General features: G+C 40.9%; 1 protein-coding gene across 4 annotated transcripts in view; it reads left to right on the top strand.

Moving 5' to 3' along the window:
* Positions 1-8,134, top strand: part of TMEM45A (transmembrane protein 45A) — a 130,035-nt gene that overhangs the window by 18,351 nt on the left and 103,550 nt on the right. The gene's annotated exons all lie outside the window — the stretch shown is intronic.

Here is an 8,134-nt window from a genome sequence, read left to right as displayed (position 1 = left end):
CCCAAGTGTCCGTCAGTGGACGAGTGGATTAAAAGTGGTGGTACATATATACAATGGAATATTATGGGGCCATGAAAAAGAAGGAAATATTATCTTTTGCAACAACATGGATGGACCTGGAAACTATTATGCTAAGTGAAATAAGCCAGGCAGAGAAAGAAAAATATCATATGACCTCACTCATTTGAGGAATCCAAGGAACAATGTGAACAGAGGAACAGAATTGAGACAGAGGAGGGATCAAAGAGACCAGAGGAAAAGAGAACAGAGGGAAAGGGGGTGATAAGATGGGATAAACCTGAAGGGAAGGGGGGAGGGCACTGTTGGAAGGGGGGCAAGGGAGATGTTGAGGGGAATATGGGGGAGAGGGGGATATATTCGGGGTGACTAGAATCTATGCAAACACAATAAAATAGAAAAAAAATGTAGTCCTCCAGCCCACTGGCAAGTACCAGTGTCGCGTGGAAAAACTTGCTCAAGACACAAACTATTGTCAAGAGAGGAGGGAAAGGCAGTCAAGAGATACTGACCTCTTGAGTCCCCTGCTCCCAGAGCTTTTATTGATCAGAAGCAGAAAGGTAACAGGATTACAGGACAGGGAGATCAGGTGATAAAGGGATTAACAAGCACAAAGGGAGTGGCAATCTAAACATCTAAGCAATTTTCCTAAAGCCTGTTCACTCGCATTCTTTTGTGTTTGCACAAAGGTCACTTACACAGTTTCTTGGTGTTTGCATCCAAGAAACCTATTTATCACCATTCACACTCAGCGCTTTTTTTTACTAAAGTTCCTGTTGGGCAGATAAAATGTATTATGCTCACTTTGTTAAAGATGGCTCCGCTGGCCACGTGAGGCCGTCGCCCAGGTGATATTAATGTGTGTTGAGAATCCTTGTAGCCTGGGGCTTGGTTTTGGGATTAAGCCTTTCCCACCCTTTTTGATGTGGGGTGATACAATCCAATCATGCCTCAGAGAAGTGACTTTGTATTAGAGACTTCCCTATTTTGTATATTGGATTAGAGGTTGTGAAGCTACACTATAAAATGGGGACGGAGCGGGGGCTTGCGCTCTGGGTTCCTGAGATTATCATTAGAAGAGAGAGCAGAGGAGAGCAGAGAAGGAGGCCATGTGGAAGAGGCCAGGAGAAGCAGCCAAGATGGTGGAGTGCTGAGTGAGATGCCAGTTTGTGTAGAGTTTGTATCTGGGATAAGGAAGGAGATGGGGAACTGAGGAGAATAAGGCTGGTGAGCTAGAAACCTTTGATTCTAGGAAACTCGGATAAGTGAGTGGCTTTGTGAGCACTGAATGTGACTGGATTTTGGAGCCTAGTGTGTATGTTTTACTTGCCCGCCGGGTGCAAGCTAGAATTAAAGACTATGGCCCACCAGTTTTTAGCTCCGTTGTTTCTTTACCGACTGTCCGAATCCAATGCGAACCTGCACTGGCCGGGCTACTGTGATAGTGGCCCTGGCCATGGATACTGGCTTTACAGTTCCTTAATCCAGGAACTGTATTAGATGGGTGATTCCCTACAATAAGGCAGTTTCATTTTTAATTTTTTGAGGTAATGTTATAAAGTACTGTAAAGCCAGTGGCCACGGCCAGGGCCACCATCAGAGCAGCCCGGCCCATGCAGGTTCGCATTGGATTCGGACAGTCGGTAAAGAAACAACGGAGCCACAAACTGGTGGGCCATAGTCTTTAATTCTAGCTTGCACCTGGCGGGCAAGTAAAAATACACACTGGGCTCCAAAACCCACTCACATTCAGTGCTCACAAAGCCACTCACTTATCCGAGTTTCCTAGAATCAAAGGTTTCTAGCTCACCAGACTTATTCTCCTCAGTTCCCCATCTCCTTCCTTATCCCAGATACAAACTCTACACAAACTGGCATCTCACTCAGCGCTCCGCCATCTTGGCTGCTTCTCCTGGCCACATGGCCTCTTTCTGCTCTCTGCTCTGCTCCCTCTGCTCTCTCATGCTAATCATCCCAGGAACCAAGAGCGCAAACTCTCGTTCTGCCCCATTTTATATTGTAGCTTCACAACCTCTAATCCAATATACAAAATAGGGAAGTCTCTAATACAAAGTCACTTCTCTGAGGCATGATTGGATTGTACCACCCCACATCAGAAAGGGTGGGAAAGGCTTAATCCCAAAACCAAGCCCCAGGCTACAAGGATTCTCAACACACATTAATATCACTTGGGTGACGGCCTCACGTGGGCAGCGCCATTTTTAACAAAGTGAGCATAATATATTTTATCTGCCCAACAAGTACCATACCCCAGATTCTGAAAGGCACTGTACCTCACTTTATCGAGTCCACGTAGAGACACCCAGTCCAGAAGAATTTTGAAGAGTTTTAATGAAGGAGGAAATTTGTTAAATATGCTGGCCACATATGGCTGACACAGGACGTAGTAGGCCCAAATCGTGCGTGCTGAGTATATTTCAGGGGCTGGTTATATACCCTTTGACCACATACAGGTTGGGGGACATTATAGCATGACACAGTCATTAACAAGATTATAACCTTTGTCTAGGGGATTTATAAGAAACGTTAACTTTCAAGGTAATACAATCAAAGACATTCACAAATCCTTTTAGTATCTATCTCTCCTTCTTTGCCTAGAGCAGGGTTCAGGAACCTATGGCTTGTGAGCCAGATGTGACTCTTTTGATGGCTGCATCTGGCTTGCAGACAAATTTTTAATAAAAAAAATAATAACTTTGAAAATATAAAACATTCTCATGTATTACAATCCATTCATTTCCTACCGCTCATGTTCATGGTTGCAGGTGGCTGGAGCCAATCACAGCTGTCCTCTGGGACAACACCAAATTTTTATTGGATGATGCATAACGTACACGGGTCGTTGTATGGCTCTCATGGAATTACATTTTAAAATATGTGGCGTTCATGGCTCTCTCAGCCTAAAAGGTTCCCGACCCCTGGCCTAGAGGTACACGTTAATCTCAGGATTCCAGGAAGGGAGGGAGAGCTAAAATCAGTGTAGGGTTGTACGTTAATTTTGTTTTTTATTGAAGGAGAAAGGGAGCTCTTCAGATCACCTTAATCCTTTCAGAGAATTTAAAACCAAATGACCCTAGTTGTCCTTGTAAGTCAGGAGACTTCTATATTCTTTTTCCTCCATTTTCCAAAGAAAGGACAGGAAAGCCTGACCTTTTCTTCCAGAATATTAATATTAATTTGCAGCTTTCTGGTACCTTACAACAGTAACTTCCTTCTGCTTTCCACAGTCACTGCACTAATCTGCATTTCCACCAACAGGGCAGGAGAGTTCTCTTTCCTCCACACCCTGACAACACTAATTGTTTGTGGGTTTATTGATGATAGCTATTTTGAGAGGTGTGAGTTGATTTCTCATTGTGGTTTTAATTTGTGTTTATCTGATGATTAGTGATTGTTGGTTAAATGAGTTTGTAAATATGATATATGTGTTTGCTCGCTTGTGATTTGTGTTGGGTGTGGGGGACAGACTGTGGGCAGGCAGGGTTGTTGTAGCCTGGGGTTTGGTTTTAAGACTGGGCTTTTCCCCACACCCTTGACTGATTGTATGATCTGGGTGGTGCACTCTCATGAGGAATCCAATTATGCCTCGGATAAGTGACTTTGTATCAGAGACTTCCTTGTTTGTATATTGGATTAAGGGTTTTTGGTTTTCTACACTATAAAGTGGGACAGACCAGGAGCTGGCTCACACAGTTCCTGCTATCACAATTGCAGGGGCTTCCCTGATCCCTTGCCCTTCATGGGAAAAGCTGGTTTTCTGCTTTTCCCTTGTCTTTTTTTGTGGTTTGCCTGTCTTGGTGAGACACCAATAAATAGGATGGCCCACCATCCTCTGACTCCGCCATTTCTTTACCGTCTGCCCGAATCCAATGGGAACCTGCATGTGAATGGCCACGATGGTGGCTCCTGGCCTTACAGTGATGTTGAGCATTTTTTCATGTTTATTGGACATCTGTATGTCCTCTTTGGAGAAGAATCTATTCAAGTCCTTTGCTCATTTCTTAATTGGATTGTATGTTTTTGGTTTCTTTTTTGTGGTGTTGAGTTTATTAAGTTCCTTATTCATTTTGGATATGAACCCCTTATCAGATCTACTGGTGAATATGTTATCTCAACCAGTGGGTTGTCTTTTCATCTTGTTGGTTTCCCTGGCTTGCAGAAACTTGTTAATTTGACGTGGTCCCATTTGTTTATTTATTTATTTTTTGTTTCCCTTGCCCAGGGTGATATATCAGAAAAAATATTGCCACCAGAAATATCCAAGATTTTGCTACCTAGGTTTTCTTCTAGAATTTTATGGTTTTGAGTTTTACTTAAGCCTTTTAATTCATTATGAGTTTATTTTTGGGCATGATGTAAGAATGTGGTCCAGTTTTATTTTTTTGTTATGTGTTGGGCAGATAAAATATATTATGCTCACTTTGTTAAAGATGGCGCTGCCCACGAGGAGGCTGTCGCCCAGGTGATATTAATGTGTGTCTCTGTGGGCAGGTAGAATCCTTGTAGCCTGGTGCTTGGTTTTGGGATTAAGCCTTTCCCACCCGTTTTGATGTGGGGCGGTACAATCCAATCATGCCTCAGAGAAGTGTCTTTGTATTAGAGACTTCCCTATTTTGTATATTGGATTAAAGGTTTGGAATCTACACTATAAAATGGGGGCAGAATGAGAGCTTGCCCTCTTGGTTCCTGGGATGATTAGCATGAGAGAGCAGAGGGAGCAGAGCAGAGAGCAGAAAGAGGCCATGTGGCCAGGAGAAGCAGCCAAGATGGCAGAGTGCTGAGTGAGATGCCAGTTTGTGTAGAGTTTGTATCTGGGATAAGGAAGGAGATGGGGAACTGAGGAGAATAAGGCTGGTGAGCTAGAAACCTTTGATTCTAGGAAACTCGGATAAGTCAGTTGCTTTGTGAGCACTGAATGTGAGTGGGTTTTGGAGCCCAGTGTTTGTTTTTACTTGCCCGCCGGGTGCAAGCTAGAATTAAAGACTATGGCCCACCAGTTTGTGGCTCCATTGTTTCTTTACTGACTACCCGAATCCAATGCGAACCTGCATGGGCCAGGAGGCTGCTTTGATGGTGGCCCTGGCTGCTGGCTCCACATTATGTATCTGTCCAACTTTCCAACACCATTTATTAAATTGACTATCTTTAGACCACTGGATGTTCTTGTTTCCTTTGTCAAATATTGTCTGTAAAGGTGTGGGTTGTTTACTGTACTTTGTTCGGTTTTTATTTCAGTACCATGCTGTTTTGATTTTTATGACCTTATAGTATAGTTTGATACTAGGAGTAATTTCTTCATCTTTGTTCTTTTTTCTTAAGATTGCTGTTACTTCCTTGTGACAGCTCCTAACAGACTGAACTGGGGTTGGGTTGCATTTTTCAGGGATTTGGCATGGTGTTGGGGCCAACTTGGACTTGGTGAACATGTTAAGAACACTACTCTTTTATGGATTCTTGATGTATTGGCCAAGAGTTTGCTTAAAGGCTTTAATCAGTGTAAAAAAAAAAAAAAGAAGACTGAATAAAGAAGATGTGGCACATATACACCATGGTATACTATTCAGCCATAAGAAATGATGACATCGGATCACTTACAACAAAATGGTGGGATCTTGATAACATTATACGGAGTGAAATAAGTAAATCAGAAAAAAAACAAGAACTGCAGGATTCCATACATTGGTGGGACATGAAAACGAGACTAAGAGACATGGACAAGAGTGTGGTGGATATGGGGGGGGGGGGGAGGGGAGGAGGGAAGGAGGGAGAGAGGGAGGGGGAGGGGCACAAAGAAAACTAGATAGAAGGTGATGGAGGACAATCTGACTTTGGTTGATGGATATGCAACAGAATTGAATGACAAGATAACCTGGACATGTTTTCTTTGAATATATGTACCCTGATTTATTGATGTCACCCCATTAAAACTAATAAAAATTTATTTATTAAAAAAAAGATTGCTGTTGCTATTTGGGGTCTTTTGTTGTTATACATTTTTGAAATATTTGTTCTAATTCTGTGAAATGTGCCATTGGTATCTTGATAGGAGTTGCACTGAATCTATAGATTACTTAGGATAGTATGGGCATTTTAATGATGTTAATTCTTTCTATCTATGAATGTGGTAAATGCTTCCACTTATTTCTAACTTCTTCAATTTCTTTCTTCAGTGTCTTATACTTTCTGAGTACAGGTCTTTTGCATCCTTTGTTAAATTTATTCCTACACGCTTAATTCTTTTTGAAGCAATTGTAAATGGAATTGTTTTATTAGTTTTCCTTTCTGATAGTCCATTATTGGTGTATAAAAATGTAACTGATTTCTGGATGTTTATTTTGTATCTTGCTACTTGATTGAGTTCACTTCTCAGTTCTAGTAGTTTTTTGGTGGAATCTTCAGAATTTTCTATAAAAATATCACATCATCTGCAAACAATGACAGCTTTACTTCTTCCTTTCCAATTTGGATGTATATTTTATTTCATCTTCTTGTCTGATTGCTGTGGCTAGGACTTCCAGTACCATGTTGAATAGGAGTGATGAAAATGGACATCCCTATCTTGCTCACAATGTTAAGGAAAATGCTTGTAGTTTTTGCCCATTAAGTATGATTTTGGCTGTGGGTTTGCTACATATAGCCTTTCTTACTATGGGTGCTGGATTTTATCAAATGCTTTTCTGCATCTATTGATAATCATGTTGTTTTTATCTTTCATTTTGTTTATATGATGTATCATGTTTATTGATTTGTGGATATTGTGACAATTTTGCATCCCTGGAATATATCCCACTTGATCATGGTATATGACCTTTTAAATGTATTGCTGGCTTTGTGTTGCTAATGATTTTTTGATGACTTTAGAATCTATGTTAATTAAGGATCTTGGCCTCAAGTTTTCTTTCTTGGTAGTGTCTTTATTGGTTTTGAAATTAGGGTAATGCTGACCTTGTGAAATGAGCTTGGGAATATTCCCTTCTCTTGAATTTTTTGAAATGTTTTTTTTTTTTTTTTTTTGGATAAGTGTTAGTTCTTCTTTGCGTATTTGGTTGAATTCATTTCTGAAACCATATAGTTGGGACTTTTGTTTATTGGAAATTTTGATTACTGCTTCGTTTTTGTTAGTTGTGATCTGCTTTTTTTCAGATTCTTTGATTCTTCCTGATTCAGTTTTGGAAGATTACATGCTTCTAGGAATTTATCCATAGCTTGTTCATTTTATTAGCATATAGTTGTTCACAATATTTTCTTATAATTCCTTGAATTTTTTTGGTGTTACTTGTTACTTTTTATTTTCACTTTTTATTTTATTTATTTGGGTTCTCTTTTTTTTTCTTCATAAAGCTGCTGAAAGATTTATAAATCTTGTTTATGTTATCCAAGAACCAGCTTTTGGCTTTATTGACCTTTTGTATTTTTTTTAGATTTTATTTTGTTTATTTCTGCTCTGATATTTATTATTCCTTTTCTTCTATCACTTTGGGCTTTGTTGTTCTTTTTCAAGTTTCTTGTAGCATGAAGCTAGATTGTTTATTTGAGATTTTTCTTGTTTCTTGAGGTAGGCCTATAATACTATCAATTTCCTTCTTAGGACTGCTTTTGCTCTGTCCCATAGATTTTGGGTTATTGTGTTCTCATTTTCCTTTGTTTCAAGGTGTTTTTGATATCTTTCTTTCTTATTTTTTTATTTATTTTATTTTTTTTATTTTTTCTGAAGCTGGAAACAGGGAGAGACAGTCAGACAGACTCCCGCATGCACCCGACCGGGATCCACCCGGCTCGCCCACCAGGGGGCGATGCTCTGCCTATGCTGCGACCAGAGCCACTCTAGCGCCTGAGGCAGAGGCCACAGAGCCATCCCCAGGGCCCGGACCATCTTTGCTCCAATGGAGCCTTGGCTGCGGGAGGGGAAGAGAGAGACAGAGAGGAAGGAGAGGGGGAGGGGTGGAGAAGCAGATGGGCGCCTCTCCTGTGTGCCCTGGCCGGGAATCGAACCTGGGACTTCTGCACGCCAGGCCGACGCTCTACCACTGAGCCAACCGGCCAGGGCTGATTTCTTTCTTGATCTCATTGTTAACCCATTCATTGTTTAGTAACA

The sequence above is a fragment of the Saccopteryx leptura genome, chromosome 8, assembly GCF_036850995.1.
Source record: "Saccopteryx leptura isolate mSacLep1 chromosome 8, mSacLep1_pri_phased_curated, whole genome shotgun sequence".
In the NCBI taxonomy this organism is placed as follows: domain Eukaryota; kingdom Metazoa; phylum Chordata; class Mammalia; order Chiroptera; family Emballonuridae; genus Saccopteryx; species Saccopteryx leptura.
Note: the sequence above shows the minus strand (reverse complement) of the source record. Positions and strands in the feature narration are given on the sequence as shown.